The 17,521-nt window shown below is 40.7% G+C and overlaps 1 long non-coding RNA gene across 1 annotated transcript; it reads right to left on the bottom strand.

The window, feature by feature from the left end:
- Positions 1-486: 486 nt before the first annotated feature.
- Positions 487-6,733, bottom strand: LOC145514177 (uncharacterized). Its single transcript, XR_014060025.1, has 2 exons — positions 6,525-6,733; positions 487-1,352 (listed from the first exon to the last, which is right to left on the bottom strand). It is a non-coding gene; the product is annotated as an uncharacterized LOC145514177 (long non-coding RNA).
- Positions 6,734-17,521: the final 10,788 nt, after the last annotated feature.

Genomic DNA, 17,521 nt, shown 5'->3' with positions numbered 1-17,521 from the left:
AGAGAAAGTTGGTATGTAAAGATACATCAATTACGCTACCACCACCACTTCAACAAAACCATAATGTGTCCAAGTCTGTTCAGCACCTTTTGGAATCTAGTACATGCCCTGTGTTCCTGTGGCTGTCCCAGGTCTCACGGGGTCACACCAGCCCACCTGACCAAGTTTCTAGGCCAATTTTCATGCCTCTGGTTCCCATTCCTCTGACTGCTGCCATCATTTCAGACAGAATTATTTTTTAATTCCAATGTCATGTCCAGCTCAGGTTTGCAGAACTTTTTATTGGATTAGCCAAAAGGTTCATTCTTTTTTCCTCCCATACAATGTCTCTAGTAGCATTTAGTTGTCTTTAACTTCATTTGAAACGATTTTGTTAGATTGTATTGTGACAGCTGTCATATCAGTGTGCATTAAAAAGAAAAAGTCAAAATTGGTAAATTGTTATATAGCCATTTTAATGTTTGAAAAAAGAAGAAAAAAGCAACATTTTCGGCATGTTATACTTTATTAATTCAAGAAAGGTAAAAACACAACTGAAATTAAAAAAAAAAGAAAATTTGTGAAGTGTATGGAGAAAGTATTGTGACTGCTTGGGTGTGTCAAAAGTGATTGGTGAAGTTTTGTGCTGGAAATTTCTTGCTGGATAATGCTCCACAGTCTGATAGACCAGTTGAAGTTGATAGCAATCAAATTGAGACATTAATTTAAAATAATCAATGCCATACCACGTGGGATGTACCCCATATACTCCAAATATCCAAATCAAGCATTGAAAATCATTTGCACAGCTTGCTTCTGTTAATCGCTTTGCATTGTGTGCATTCCGGGATGTTTGCCTTCCACATAAGTTAAGCGATAAAAACTTTCTTGACCGCGTTTCCCATGCGATTCTTTACTTAAATGTAAAAAAAAACACATATTTTTAAAGCAAATTGTGACAAGCAATGAAAACTGGATACTGTACAATAACATGGAATGGAAGAGATCATGGGGCAAGTGGAATGAACCACCACCAACCACACAAAGGCCAGTCTTCATTCAAAGAAGGTGATATTGTGCATGTAGTGGGATTGGAAGGGAGTCCTCTATTATGACCGCCTTGTGGAAAACCAAACAATTAATTCCAACAAGTACTACTACCAATTAAATCAACTGAAAGCAGCATTTGACAAAAGCATCCAGAATTAGTCAACAGAAAACACATTATCTTCCATCAGGATAACACAAGACTGCATAATTCTTTGATGACAGGCAAAAACTGTTACAGTTTGGCTGGTAAGTTCTGTTTCATCCGCCGTATTCACCAAACATTGCACCTTTGGGTTTCCACTTATTTCAGTCTTTACAAATTTCTGTTAATGGAAAAAAAAAAAAATCAATTCCCTGGAAAACTATAAAAGGCATCTAGAACAGTTCTTTGGGAAGATGGAATTATGAAGCTGCCTCTAAAACAGCAGAAGTTAGTGGAACAAACTGGTGAATATATTGTTCAATAAAGTTCCTGGTGAAAATGAAAACTGTGTGTTTTGTTTTTACTCAAAAACCAAAGGAACTTTTTGGCCAACCCAAGTTTGGTGATCTGCAACATGTGAGTTTCCTTGGTCCCAACCTGAGTTCCAAGATCCTCAGTTGAATTGGGAGCCATGTTGTGAGCCCCAGCTGTGGAGAGAAATTCGGACGTGGCATGTGTGATTAGTACACTGATGGATGAAAAAGTACTGCTGTCGGACAGGGATGGGGAGGCGTCAAAAGAGATTGTGATCAACTGTGCAGACATCATCAATACCCTTAATTCCTTCAGAATCCAGCACATATTTATTGAGCATCTAATAGGTGCAAGACAATGTGCTAAGCTCTGATGGTGTAAAAATAATAAAAATACAGACCAGGTTCCTGTCTGGATGTAACAGTCTTTGTAGAAGTCGAAAACTAAAAGAGCCACTAAAAGAGTTTTATTATCAAAAAGAAGACATAGCCTACAATGGAAACATAAAACAAGAGGATTTAACTTATACTGGGGATTTGGACCAGAAAGTCCTCTAAAAGGAAATGTTATCTAAGCTTGAGTAGGAAATTAACCTGGGGGAAAAGGATAGTAAAAGGGAAGGAAGCAGCAAAAGCATCGTATGTTTGGGGGAAATACACCATGGGGATGGGGATCAAGAGAAGGAAAGTATTGTTAGGTGATGTTACAGAAATAAGCTAAGGATAAAGGTAATACTGGAACTAAATCTTTGATGAAAAAATAGAGTGTTGTTATGATGAAGCAAGAAGACTAATACAGGATGAAAGAGAGTTGCAGGTGCAAAGATGTGTTTTGGTGGTCATGTTTTGGTAATAACATGTTTTGGTATCACTGGAATGTTTAGTGCAGTGGCAAAGAATAAAGTTAAATAAGAGGGAGATATGAGATCATAAAGCATCTTGATAGATGAATTCTAAAGTTTGACTTTGACTTGTAGAGAACAGACCTAAGGACATGGGGGGAGGCGAGGAGAGAGAGAGTGAGATGTATGGAGAGAGTAACATGGAAATTTATAATACCATTTGCAAAATAGATCACCAGTGGGAATTTGCGGTATGACCCAGGGAACTCAAACAAGGGCTTTGTGACAATCTAGAAGGATGGGATGGGGAGGGAGATGAAAGAGGGGTTTGGGAAGGAGGGGACATGGGTGTACCAATGGCCAATTCTTGTTGATGTATGACAGAAAACCACAAAATTCTGTAAAGCAAATATCCTTCAATCAAAAAATAAAGTGGCAAATGGGGAAAGAGGTATTGAAAGGCTTCAATTAGAGAAAATTCACAAATAATTTATGCTTCAAGAAATTGACTTTGGTGGTATTAGATAGATTCAAACCCAGTTAAAGTTCTGCTATAATGTCTAGGAAAAGATGGTGAGGTCTGAGGTGATAGTATCAGTGTAGATGAAGGGAGAGAAAAATTTTGAGAACACTTTAAGAGCTAGAATTGGCATGACTTAATGACTCATTCTTTGATCAGAAGGGATAAGATGAGAAAACAAGAATGACACTCAGGATCCAGCCTTGAATGATTGAGATGGTGCTGTGAGTGTTGGTCAGAAAAACATAAACTGGAAGAGAAGTAGTTTTGATGTTCAGTACTGAACATTTTATAGTGGGGCTGTTTGGGGCCATGTAACAGGCTACTGGATGTGTTGGGCCAGAGCTCAAGAGAAAAGTTTCTCAAGACAAAGTTACAGTTAAAAAAAATAGGTAAAATTGCTCAGTAAATATGTAGATTAAGAAGCAAGAAAAGCCAGAAAATGACTCAGAAAGCATTCAGAATGAGGAGATATTCAAGCCACCTGACCGGAAGAGGGAGACGAAAAGGAGTATGTGAAGTACAACACAAAAGCCGAAAGAGAAGGCAGTTTCATTACAGGAGGTGAAAACTTCTTGTTCAAAAAAAGAAATAAGGAGAAATAAGAGAGACTTCCCTGGTGGTTCAGTGGTTAAGAATCTGCTTTGCAATGCAGGGGATGTGGATTCAATCCCTGTTTGGAGAACTAAGATCCCACAAGCTGTGGGACAGCTAAGCAGGAGCTCCAGAGCCCTGGTGCAGCCAAATAAATAGATGAATATATTTTTTAAAAAAAAAGAAAGACAAGATAAAGAAAGAGGAGATGAGGAGGATTTGGCTATTAGGGAGGAGGCGTTTGTCAAAATGCTTTCAGGAGTCTTACATTTAGAAAAAGTTAAGGGCTCATAGGGTGATGTGACAAAACCAGATTGAAGCTTGGGTGAAGTGGAGGAGGAAGCTGTGAGTGGAAAGTGGGGTATTAGAGTTTTATATTACAGAGGTAGAATCTCTCAGCATGTGATCTTGGGAAGCAGTTGTGAAAGGGGAGTTGGAGTGTCAGTCACTGAATTAGGGAGGTGAGGAAATTACCAACACTGGCACAGCAGTCTTTCAAAATGAAAGCAGAAGGGATGGAGAGAAATACTCTTGGACAGCTGTCTAAGACCTTGAAGAATGTAAAGGATTAAACATGAAGACTGATGGAGTAGTGAAAAAATAGGGCAGAGTGTAGCTGAAAGCCTGTATCTCTGAGTTCAGTTCAGTTCAGTTCAGTCGCTCAGTCATGTCCGACTCTTTGCGACCCCATGTATTGCAGCACGCCAGGCCTCCCTGTCCATCACCAACTCCCGGAGTCTACCCAAACCCATGTTCATCGAGTCGGTGATGCCATCCAACTATCTCATCCTCTGTCGTTCCCTTCTCCTCCCGCCCCCAATCCTACCCAGCATTAGGGTCTTTTCCAATGAGTCAACCCTTCGCATGAGGTGGCCAAAGTATTGGAGTTTCAGCTTCAACATCAGACCTTCCAATGAACACCCAGGACTGATCTCTTTTAGGATGGATTGATTGGATCTCCTTGCAGTCCAAGGGACTCTCAAGAGTCTTCTCCAACACCACAGCTCAAAAGCATCAATTCTGCGGCTCTCAGCTTTCTTCACCGTCCAACTCTCACATCCATACATGACCACTGGAAAAACCATAGCCTTGACTAGACGGACTTTTGTTGGCAAAATAATGTCTCTGCTTTTAAATATGCTATCTAGGTTGGCCATAACCTTCCTTCCAAGGAGTAAGCTTCTTTTAATTTCATGGCTGCAGTCACCATCAGCAGTGATTCTGGAGCCCCAAAAAATAAAGTCTGACACTGTTTCCACTGTTTCCCTGCTGACGGCAGCTGACAGGGCCTAGGCTGGGCAGGGGGCTGGGGCCAGCGGCGGTGGCGGCGGTGAGAGGAATTACCCAAGGCCCAAGGTAAGAGAAACCCAAGTAAGATGGTAAGTGTTGCGAGAGGGCATCAGAGGGCAGACACACTAAAACTAAAATTGCAGAAAACTAGCTAATCTGATCACATGGACCACAGCCTTGTCTATCTCAATGAAACTAAGCCATGCCGTGTGGGGCCACCCAAGACGGATGGGTCATGGTGGAGAGGTCTGACAGGAAGTGGTCCACTGGAGAAGGGCATGGCAAACCACTTCAGTATTCTTGCCTTGAGAACCCCATGAACAGTATGTATCTCTGAAGAGGGGTTTAAAAAGTAGGTCCAGGAATACACCTTTGCAGCAACAGCGATAAATGTTTGGAAGGCTAACAATGTCACACAAAGATGGACAAGTTCTACCTGAGAGGGTGCAAGCACAGTGGTATCAGCAAGGACAGTGGTAATCTTTATTTTAAGAGTGATTAAAATAGTTTAAATTTATTTATAATGCAGCAAGTTTTCAAAAGAAAGAGCAGAAAGATTTAGGTAGAGGCCAGAAGTTCAAGAAGAAGTAAGCCAAAGAGGAGAAGGGCAAATGAGTGAATGAAGAAACTTTCATCTTGACCAAACTCCAAAAAAGGCCAGGAGGATGGGCATCAATGGAAACAGCTTCAGTTCACACTTTCAGATGGAAATGTGTCATAAACAGTTTGATGACTGGAAGCTCAAGAACTTTCCAAGTGTGGAACTTGATGCCTAATTTCTGAAATGATTCTTTCTCAGTCTGTGTTGAGTGAGACAGTGATAATTCACCCATTTGCCAAGTGTTTCTTCTTGCCGTGAGAAGCAACCTGTATTTTATTATTGGCATGCCGTATTCTTATGGCATAAGAATCTCATGTATCTCATGGACATAACTCTCTACATCCCAAGCTTGTGCTCTACTTCATAAAATTATTCCTACATTCAGTCATAACTCATGTTAATATCTTACACAGATGTGAGCTTTCATCATCAATTTGAATGGCAAAAGTGCCATCACAATTATAAATAGGATGAAGACAGCTTAGAGATTTTTGGCCAACAAATATGACTGAAACCACATTATCTCTTCCCTTTGTTTAACTTGTATAAAAAGATATTTTGACATTTCAGTAAGCTGCTCTCACTTTTTAAAAAAAATTAATATCTGTATCTTTCCCATTGTCTCAACTTTGGTGAATTCCATTTCTTTTTCTTATTTCATTAGCTGCCTGAGCACAAGGAAAACCCTTTCATTTTCCTCTCAAGCCACCCACATCTTTTATGCTTGAGCAGTTCACACACAAATTACTCCCTTGCCATGGCTGCCTCATTAAGGACTACAGAGAGAGACATTCAGAACCTCACCTCCAAGAGGAAGAGTTAGGGAGTCAGACAGCCTGTCCCCTGGGGTTTGCAAGGGAATTGGATTTACCCTAGTCCTGTGAGAGGCTTCCCTTGTGGCACAGTGGTACAGAATCCACCTGCAAATGCAGGAGACTTAAGAGGCACAAGTTCGATCCCTGGGTCAGGAAGATCCTCTGAAGTAGAAAATGGCAACCCGCTCCAGTATTCTTGCCTGGAGAATCTCATGGATGGAGGAAACTGATGGGCTACAGTCCACGGGGTCACAAGAGTCAGACAAGACTGAGTGACTGAGCACAAACACACAGACCTCTGAGAACTTCCCTCAAGTAATGGCTGAAGCAGATCCAACATGTCAGAATCCGCTTGGATTCACTGACATGGCCCTCACCTGGAAGAGACAGCATGTGGGGAGTAGGGGAGAGAAGAGCCAGGTAGATAACCAGAACTTCTTAGTGTCACCATTTGCAAGCTCAGCCTGCTTCACTCTTCCTCAATGGAGTATGAAATGGTACACACATTATTCCCTGTTAATTAGTTGGCCTGGTGGCATCACATTTGGTACCCAAGGTCTGAAACTCAGGTCAGCAGCAATTATCTGAACAGGGGTTTGGGGAGATAATGAAGCGGGGGAGAGCCCCTCCCTGGTGAAGTTGTTATTGTTTAGTCATTAAGTCATGTCAGACACTTGTGACCTCATGGACTGTAGCCCTCCAAGTTTCTCTGTCCATGGGATTTCCTAGGCAAGAATACTGGAGTGGGTTACCATTTCCTCCTCCAGGGGATCTTTCCAACTCAGGGATCAAATTTGCCGTCTCCTGCATTGGCAGGTGGATTCTTTACCATTGCCCTGGCTTAGTACCTATATGTAAATTGATCTTCAATCTCTTTGCAGTTATCTCAGGGATTGGACTTCAAATGAGAAGGACCTTCAGCCCCACTGAGGCTGTCCTGATGCCTGAAACTATCACAGGGTAAAGGCACTGGAGTCTTCCAGCTAAAGAACATATAAGCTACACACCAAACTGTAGAAAGATGACATGGGCTTCAAACTGAATAGAATTTTAATAAAATGAAAGAGTTACAGTCTAGGAGCTGTGATATGGCCTTGGAGAATTTTTTGCTATTGAAGGCAGTGTCCACAATGAAACTACTTGGGTTTTAGAATGAGGCAGAAATAAATCAAGTTCTGGCTTCTTTACTTCTAAAGTTATGAGAACTTGGGCTAATTACTTAACCTCTCTAAGTCTCTATATTCTCATTTGAGTAATAAAAATTATGAGAGAGAAGAGAAGTTTCAAGAATTAGATTAATTAAAATATGTATAACATATATTATATACAAATGGCATTAAGAAAATTATATTTTCTATAATGCTTCATATTTTTAGATTATCTCTTGTTCCCTGGGAAGGCTATGAAGGAATGAGGTTTAGGATATATATTTGTTTGGAAGATAAAAGGAGTCAGACACCAAGACGGGGCAACTCTCAGTGGGAAAAGTCTAAGAACACTTCAGAACAGGAACTGGCTGCTGTACAAAAGAGGTGGTCAATGCAAGGCAAGTAGAGAAGACTTAAGAAATTGAAGGTTACAAGGCAAATCAATCAAAGGATGTGGGTTTGAGTCTTGGCTTGGCTGCTTTTTAAGTTGGAAGGCCTAGAACAAGTTACATAATTTATCTCTACCTGCTTTTACTTATCCACAACAGAGAAATAATAAGAATACCTTCCTCATAGATCAGTTCAGTTCAGTCACTGAGTCATGTCCAACTCGGCAACCCCATGAATCGCAGCACATCAGGCCTCCCTGTCCAACTCCCGGAGTCTACCCAAACCCATGCCCATCGAGTCAGTGATGGCATCCAGCCATCACATCCTCTGTTGTCCCCTTCTCCTCCTGCCCCCAGTCCTTGACAGCATCAGGGACTTTTCCAATGAGTCAACACTTCGGATGAGGTGGCCAAAGTATTGGAGTTTCAGCTTCAACATCAGTCCTTCCAATGAACACCCAGGACTGATCTCCTTTAGGATGGACTGGTTGGATCTTCTTGCAGTCCGAGGGACTCTCAAGAATCTTCTCCAACACCACAGTTCAAAAGCATCAATTCTTTGGCACTCAGCTTTCTTCACCATCCAACTCTCACATCCATACATGACTACTGGAAAAAACATAACCTTAACTAGATGGACCTAGGTTGGAAAACTAATGTCTCTGCTTTTAAATAGGCTATCTAGGTTGGCCATAACCTTCCTTCCAAAGAGTAAGCGTCTTTTAATTTCATGGCTGCAATCACCATCTGCAGTGATTTTGGAGCTCCCAAAAATAAAGTCTGTCACTGTTTCCCCTCTATTTGCCATGAAATGATGGCACCAGATGCCATGATCTTAGTTTTCTGAATGTTGAGCTTTAAGCCAACTTTTTCACTCTCCTCTTTCACTTTCATCAAGAGGCTCTTTAGTTCTTCTTCACTTTCTGCCATAAAGGTGGTGTCATCTGCATATCTGAGATTATTGATATTTCTCCCGGCAGTCTTGATTCCAGCTTGTGCTTCCTCCAGCCCAGCATTTCTCATGATGTACTCTGTATATAAGTTAAACAAGCAGGGTGACAATATACAACCTTGACGTACTCCTTTTCCTATTTGGAACCAGTCTGTTGTTCCATGTCCAGTTCTAACTGTTGCTTCCTGACCTGCATGCAGGTTTCTCAAGAGACAGGTAAGATGGTCTGGTATTCCCATCTCTTTCAGAATTTTCCACAGTTTATTGTGATCCACACAGTCAAAGGCTTTGGCATAGTCAACAAAGCAGAAATGGATGTTTTTCTGGAACTCTCATGCTTTTTCAATGATCCATCGCATGTTGGCAATTTGATCTCTGGTTCCTCTGCCTTTTCTAAAACCAGCTTGAACATCTGGAATTTCACAGTTCATATATTGCTGAAGCCTGTCTTGGAGAATTTTGAGCATTAGTTTACTAGTGTGTGAGATGAGTGCAATTGTGCAGTAGTTTGAGCATTATTTGGCATTGCCTTTCTTTGAGATTGGAATGAAAACTGACCTTTTCCAGTCCTGTGGCCACTGCTGAGTTTTTTAAATGCTGGCATAGTGAGTGCAGCACTTTCGCAGCATCATCTTTCAGGATTTTAAATAGCTCAACTGGAATTCCATCACCTCCACTAGCTTTGTTCGTAGTGATGCTTCCTAAGGCCCACTTGACTTCACATTCCAGGATGTCTGGCTCTAGGTGAGTGATCACATCATCGTGATTATCTGGATCATGAAGATCTTTTTTGTACAGTTCTTCTGTGTATTCTTGCCACCTCTTCTTAATAGCTTCTGCTTCTGTTAGGTCCATACCATTTGTGTTCTTTATCGAGCCCATCTTTGCATGAAATATTCCCTTGGTATCTCTAATTTTCTTGAAGAGATCTCTAGTCTTTCCCATTCTGTTGTTTTCCTCTATTTCTTTGCATTGATCACTGAGAAAGGCTTTCTTATCTCTCCTTGCTATTCTTTGGAACTCTGCATTCAAATGAGTATATCTTTCCTTTTCTCCTTTGCTTTTGGCTTCTCTTCTTTTCACAGCTATTTGTAAGGCCTCTTCAGACAGCCATTTTGCTTTTTTGCATTTCTTTTCCATGGGGATGGTCTTAATCCTTGTCTCCTGTACAATGTCACTAACCTCCATCCATAGTTCATCAGGCACTCTATCAGATCTAATCCCTTAAATCTATATCTCACTTCCACTGTATAATCATAAGGGATTTGATTTAGGTCATACCTGAATGGTCTAGTGGTTTTCCCTACTTTCTTCAATTTAAGTCTGAATTTGGCAACAAAGAGTTCATGATCTGAGCCATAGCCCGATCCCAGTCTTATTTTTGCTGACTGTATAGAGCTTCTCCATCTTTGGCTGCAAAGAATATAATCAATCTGATTTCAGTATAAGACGGTAGGTGTTGTGAGAGGGCATTAGGGGACAGACACACTGAAACTATCATCACAGAAAACTAGCCAATCTGATCACACGGCCCACAGCCTTATCCAACTCAATGAAGCTAAGCCATGCCGTGTGGGGCCACCCAAGATGGACGGGTCATGGTGGAGAGGTCTGACAGAATGTGGTCCACTGGAGAGGGGAATGGCAAACCACTTCAGTATTCTTGCCTTGAGAACCCCATGAACAGTATGAAAAGGCAAAAAGATAGGACACTGGAAGATGAACTCCCCAGGTCGGTATGCCCAAAATGCTACTGGAGATCAGCGGAAAAATAACTCCAGAAAGAATGACGGGATGGAGCCAAAGCAAAAACAATACCCAGCTGTGGATGTGACTTATGCTAGAAGCAAGGTCTGGTGCTGTAAAGAGCAATATTGCATAGGAACCTGGAATGTTAGGTCCATGAATCAAGGCAAATTGGAAGTGGTCAAATAGGAGATGGCAAGAGTGAACGTCGACATTCTAGTGATCAGTGAACTAAGATGGACTGGAATGGGTGAATTTAACTCAGATGACCATTATATCTACTACTGTGGGCAGGAATTCCTTAGAAGAAATGGAGTGGCCATAATGGTCAACAAAAGAGTCTGAAATGCAGTACTTGGATGCAATCTCAAAAATGACAGAATGATCTCTGTTCGTTTGCAACGCAAACCATTCAATATCTGGGTAATCCAAGTCTATGCCCCGACCAGTAATGCTGAAGAAGCTGAAGCTGAACGATTCTATGAAGACCTACAAGACCTTTTAGAACTAACACCCCCCAAAAAAGATGTCCTCATAGATAGGGTAACCAAATTCTTTTATCTTTCAAAAAAGGACACTTTATATAGTTAAAAGAAAAAAGCAGTATTGATAATTTTGCTGGAACAACATGAGTAAACCAAGATCCTCTTGGACAAACCTAAATACTTCATTTATGGGGTTGAACGTGTGGGGTGACCTAGTACTTATAATAGATTTTGCTTCATGCCTGCCATGTTGCAAGCACTCAACAAATATTGCTGTTATTTTTGCTGGTGATTTTATCTTACCAAGTCCCTAAACCTATCCAAGCCAATTTCCTTGTAAAATAGTGATAATACTATTACCTATTACATAAAATTATTGTGAAGGATTTAGTAGAATAATGCTTACGAAGCACTTGCCACAGTGCTTAGCATATAGTAGATGCTCGATGAAAGTAACTAATATTATTGATTTCAGAGTTGGGGATGTAGAGGAGATGGATAGGAGAATTCTACAATTTCTGAAATTACTTTCTTTAGTCAGTATAATTGGTAATTCACACATTTTGTAGGTGTTAGTCCTTGCTATTAAAGGAAGCCTGAAGGGAAATTTTAATAAACTTTCACTTTAGTTAATAGTGGTGAGTATAATGTAATGAAAGGTGCACTGATTTTCAAGTCAAAAGATCTTTGTCCCAGTTCCAAATTCGTATTTACTAACTGTATGGCTTTAGGCAAGTCACTTAACCTCTATAAGTCCCAGTTTTTTAATCTATTAAAATAAAGACATTTCTTAGTGTTGCTATGTGGATCAGCTATAAATAAACTGTAAAATATATGAAAATAGATGAGACTGTATTTGATAATGACACATTTTACTTTAGCTATACTGTAGCTAAGGAAGTACTTCCTAACCTTCCTCGTGTCTTTTGAAAAAGTAAAGAATAAAGTAATAGATCATCTTCCCCACCCAGAGCTGATGCTTCCTACTTTTAGTTCTCGTCTACTTGTTACTGCTGACCAGTTAATGTACTCTTAACACACTGAGGAGCACTCTAGACTTCAGAAAATCATCCTAATGTCATGTTCAGTTATTCTCTTCATCCCTACTTCACTTAGTTGATGCTTCTAGACCACCATCACCCCTGTCCCAAACATATTACATTTTATTGTCATTGTTCAGTCACTAAGTTGTGTCCAACTCTATGAGACCCCCATGGACTGCAGCAAGCCATGCTTCCCTGTCTTTCACTGTTTCCCAGAGTTTACTCAAACTCATGTCCATTGAGTTAGTGATGTTATCTAACCATCCTATCCTCTGTCCCCCTTTTCTCCTCCTGCCCACCATCTTTCCCAGCATCAGGGCATTTTCTACTGAGTGGGCTCTTCACATCAGGTGGAGCTTCAGCTTCAGCTTCAGCATCAGTCCTTACAATGAATATTCGGGGTTGATTTTCTTTAGGACTGACTGGTTTAATCTCCTTGCAGCCCAAGGGACTCTCGGGAGTCTTCTCCAATCCATAATTCAAAAGAATCAATTCTTCAGCACTCAGACTTTGTTATGATGCAACTCTCACATCGATACATGACAACTGGAAAAACCATAGCTTTGATTATATGCAACTTTGTCAGTAAACTGATGTTTCTGCTTTTTAATCCACTAAGTTTGTCATGAATTTTCTTCCAAAGAGCAAGCATTTTTTAAATTTTGTGGTTGCAGTCACTGTCCACAGTGATTTTGGAGCCCAAGAAAATAAAATCTGTCACTGTTTCCACTTTCCCCCATCTAGTTGAAGTGATGGGACTGGATGCCATGATCTTAGTTTTTTGAATGTTGAGTTGTAAGCCAACTTTTTCATTATTACATTTATAGAAGACCAGTTAAATTACTTCCTCTTAGCCTAAACATTAGCAAATCTAAAATTTACATTTCAATCATGATTCAGTTCAGTTCAGTCACTCAGTCGTGTCCGACTCTTTGCGACCCCATGAATCGCAGCACGCCAGGCCTCCCTGTCCATCACCAACTCCCGGAGTTTACCCAAACCCATGTCCATTGAGTCGGTGATGCCATCCAACCATCTCATCTTCTGTCGTCTCCTTCTCCTCCTGCCCCCAGTCCTTCCCAGCATGAGGGTCTTTCCCAATGAGTCAACTCTTCGCATTAGGTTTGGGTTAAGTTCATCACAGATGCTAAAAACAGCATTTCCCAGTTAATACCATCAACTAGACCATTTCTCTCACACTTCCAAGCATATAAATCTTGGGAATGCACGCACACACACACACACACACACAAAACAAGGTCTTTGCAAAAAAAAAAAAAAAAAGGCCAAATGAACCATCAAGAATTTCCATATTTAGCTCATTATTTATGGAGTTTTTGATCAAAGGAATGCTCAAAAGAAATTCCAAATCTTGTGCTGGCCCCTAGTCTTCCTCACTCTCTTTCATTGTATTATTTTCCTCCTTATTTTCTCTATAGATTAGCATTGGACCAATAAGAAAAAGACCTCTGACCAAATCCCAGGCTCTCTTATATGCAAAAGTTGGAACATTTCTGACACTCTCACTCATAAAAAGGCAGAGCTTAATCCTAGTCAATAAACTGAGCTTGGTCTTGGTGTTAAAATTCTTTCTTAGTGGCTCATCTAGATAGAACTGGAGATAAATAGCTATGCAACAAGCATGTTTGTAAGCGATTTTCATTCTATTTTTTTTTGGAAAATGTGTCAATTTTATGTTGCTGTATCAGAATTTAAAAGCCTAGTTTTAGTGACTTTGGTACTGAGGTATCTGAGAACAGAACCACAAATTTTAAAAATTCTCCCAATTTTGGGCCTTAACTTTCACCATCCAAAGCTCATATTGGCTGGAAAATAGGAAGAGAGATGGGTTTTCTATATCACAGGTAGGAGTATAAAGCCAAACTGTGCATCTGGCAGTAAAACAACCTGTCCCAGCAGGCCACTTTCCAAAATGCACATTGGTTGTAGAGAAGATCCTAAGACTGAGAATTAGCCTGTCAGCCTTTCAGCACCGTGGACAGTTCATCAATACAAGGTAGAGAATCTGGAGCTCTAAGTCTGTACAGCACCTTTCCAGTATGAAACCTCTAAAGAAACAATGAGGAGAGGAAGAAACCACTGTATTCAGGGTATGTTGAAAGTGAATTCAAAGAGGTTATGGGATTTGCTTCATCACTTAGTACAATCAGGTAAGATTCACAACCAAGGGTCCCAAGCTCAATTTATTGACTAGGATTAAGCTCTGCCTGTTTATGAGTAAGAGTGTCAGAAACGTTCCAAACTTTTGCACATAAGAGAGCCTGGGGAAGATTCCACATACCTTGGAGCAACCAAGCCCACATTCCACAACTAATGAGCCTCCATTCTAGAGCCTTCAAGCTGCAACTACTGAGCCTGCATGCCACAACAACTGAAGCCTGTGAGCCTAGAGCCTGTGATCCACAACAAAAGAAGCCACCACAGTGAGAAGCCCATGTATCACAATGAAGAGTAGCCCCAACTTGCTGCAACTAGAGAAAGCCCACACAAAGCAATGAAGATCCAGTGAAACCATAAATAAACAAATTAAAAAATTTTTAAATGAATTAAGTTGATATGAGACAGATTAACAGGAGAAAATCAAACAAAAGCTTAATAGCATGTGTACGTGGGAGAGATTCATGAAAACTGTATGCATGTGCTCAGTCACTTCAGTTGTGTCTGACTCTTTGTGACCACATGGACTGTAGCCCACCAGGCTCCTCTGTCCATGGGATTCTCCAGGCAAGAATACTGGAGTGGGTTGCCATGCCCTCTTCCAGGGGATTTTCCCACCTGCGGATCGAACTTGTGTCTGCCTGCATCTCCTGCATTGCTGGCAGATTTTTTACCCACTGAGCCACTTAAATAACATCAAAAATAGCTAAAATCCTAACATTGAATACCATCTTCAACAAAGACAAAAGTTAAGAGTAGTTGTTTGGGACTTCAAAAAGAAAGCAGCTCACATGGAGGCAGGAAAGCAAAGATGCTGTGAACAAAAGTTTGCTGGGCCATGCAGAGTTGATGGGCCACTGGGCAGACTTGGATCTCTCAGCCTTAGGCCATATTCTTTGCAGGTATCTCTGGTGATAGCTCTACTCAGGGAACAGTTCCTCTAATTTTTACTGTCATTTAGAGGAAAGGTCAGTGTTTTTTGTTTGTTTGTTTTTAACTTTTTGGCCATGCCATGCAACATGTAGGATCTCAGATCCCCAACCAGGGATTGAACCTATGTCCCCTGCAGTGGAAGCAGAATCTTAACCACTGGACCACCAGGAAATCCCAAAGTCAGTGTTTCTTTCTGAGTCTTTTGAGGCTTGATTTTTCTCAGCTTGAAATCATCCACATGCCAAAGAGACATTTTGGGGTGGCAAATTTTGCTCTGCTACAGATGCCAAAAAAAAAAGCGCCAAGAGGAAAATGGGAGGAGGATTCCTAAAGGTCCATTTTCACCCATATGTGAAGGGTTTTCCAGAAATTGTCCAAGAGGGAAATGAGATGAGGATTTAGCAGCCAAACTCAGACAGAATCTTAGTTAGATTATAGTTTCCTATTATAGTATGGAGAGTATAAAATATGATTAAAAAATATTTGTTTATGAGCAAAACAGCATTGGCAATGTTTTGTATAATAATTAATTGAGAAAATTTCCACAGAATAATACATTATGTCTATCTCTTGCTTACACAGAGACATGTGTGTGTGCATAAACCTATATAGATATGTGTTTTCACTTTCTCATGAAGTCACACACTCACTTCAGAATCCTTTGCTTTAGGGTCTCTCTCAGGGGTCCTCTTTGTCCTTCTTTTCCTTCTCTCTCCCCTCCCACTTTGTTCCCTGTTTAGTTTCCTAACTCAAAGGATCTCTCAATTGTACAGACAAAATTATGAAATAAGCTATTGACACATGGACATTGATAACAGCTTCAAGGCAACATTATTGATATGAGATGACCAAAGAGGACATCTGTGGAACTCAGTATGAAAGAAATATATGGAGCTAATGGTGGAAAGACTTATTAAAACAACTGAATACTGCTTCGGAGTCAGCACATGTCCTAGGCTCTGAGAATATATCTGTGACCAATATATCTGTGACCAAGACGGAGAAGAAGCTTGCCACCTCGGAGTTTTCATTCTTATGGAAAAAACAGATAATAAGCAAGTCAGCACAAAATATAATACTTTCTATAAACTCGTATTTCTAGAGCAAACTCCAGGAAATAGTGAAGGACCAGGAAGCTTGGCATGCTGCAGTCCATGGGGTTGCAAAGAGTCCGGCACGATTGAGTGACTGAACAACAAAAACAGGATACTCATATATTCCATTAAAAAAAAATACCTGAAATAATGAGATAAAATTACCTGGAGGCAGGAGGTATAGAATGGGCTTCCTAGGTGACTCTGTGGTAAAGAATCCACCTGCCAAGCAGGAGACATGGGTTCAATCCCTGTGTTGGGAAGATCCCCTGGAGAAGGAAATGGTAACTCACTCCAGTATTCTTGCCTGGGAAATCCCATGGACAGAGAAGCCTGGGGAGCTACAGTCCATGAGGTCAAAAAGAGCTGGACATGACTAAGCAACAAAACAGCAGCAACAGCAGCATGGGGTATAGGATATTTTGAATAGAGAGGCCAGGGAGACCTTTCTAAGGAGATGGCATCTGAGCTGAGAAAACTTATACCAATGGTATCCATTAATAATTGAAAGCAGATGTGCATGTTTGCGTGCTCAGTCATTTCAGTCATGTCCGACTCTTTGTGACCCCATGGATTGCGTCCCACCAGGCTCCTCTGCCCTTGGGATTCTCCAGGCAAGAATACTGGAGTGCATTGCCATGCTCTCCTCCAGGGGCTCTTCCCAATCCAGGGACAGAACCCAGGTCTCCCACATTGAGGGTGGATTCTTTACCACCTGAGCCACAAGGGAAAGGGGAAGGGCTAGTAAAGCATGCAGATTTCTGGGCATCATACCCAGAAATTTTGAATCCATAGTTCTGGAATCAGTCCCATGAACTTGCAGGTGACTAAAGAGTCACCCTATGGAAAACACTGCTACAGTCATTGTCACGGACTCTCTTAGGATGTCCTCAAGTCTGCTGTAAAAGATTGGATGTGTCTAAAACAGGCAAAAATAAAGTCCATAATAATAAAAAAAATAAAACATGGAAACTTAAATTTTAACTAAAACCCACAGAAATGGGGATGCTAATTTCTAGAAATGAAAAGTATTTTTCAAATTTAAAAATATGAAGCATATAATCAGATAAAGTGTATTTGTAGCTATAAATCTTAAAAATTTATTTTAATTGGAGGATAATTACTTTACAATATTGTGATGGTTCTTGCCATACATCAACATGAATCGGCTATAATTATATATCTGTCCCCTCCCTCCCTGACCACCTCCCACCTTCCTCCCCATCTCACACCTCCAGGTTGTCACAGAGCACTGGCTTTGAGTTCCCTGCATCATACATCAAACTCCCGCTGGCTATCTATTTTGCATATGGAAATATATATGTTTTAATGCTATTCTCTCAAATCATCCCACCCTCTTCTTCTCCCACTGAATCCAAAAGTCTGTTCTTTATGTCTTTGTCTCC

Source organism: Giraffa tippelskirchi, chromosome 1 (genome assembly GCF_054371585.1).
Source record: "Giraffa tippelskirchi isolate mGirTip1 chromosome 1, T2T-mGirTip1v1.2.pri, whole genome shotgun sequence".
In the NCBI taxonomy this organism is placed as follows: Eukaryota; Metazoa; Chordata; class Mammalia; order Artiodactyla; family Giraffidae; genus Giraffa; species Giraffa tippelskirchi.
The sequence above is the reverse complement of the archived record's forward strand: the minus strand, read 5'-3'. Positions and strand labels throughout refer to the sequence as shown.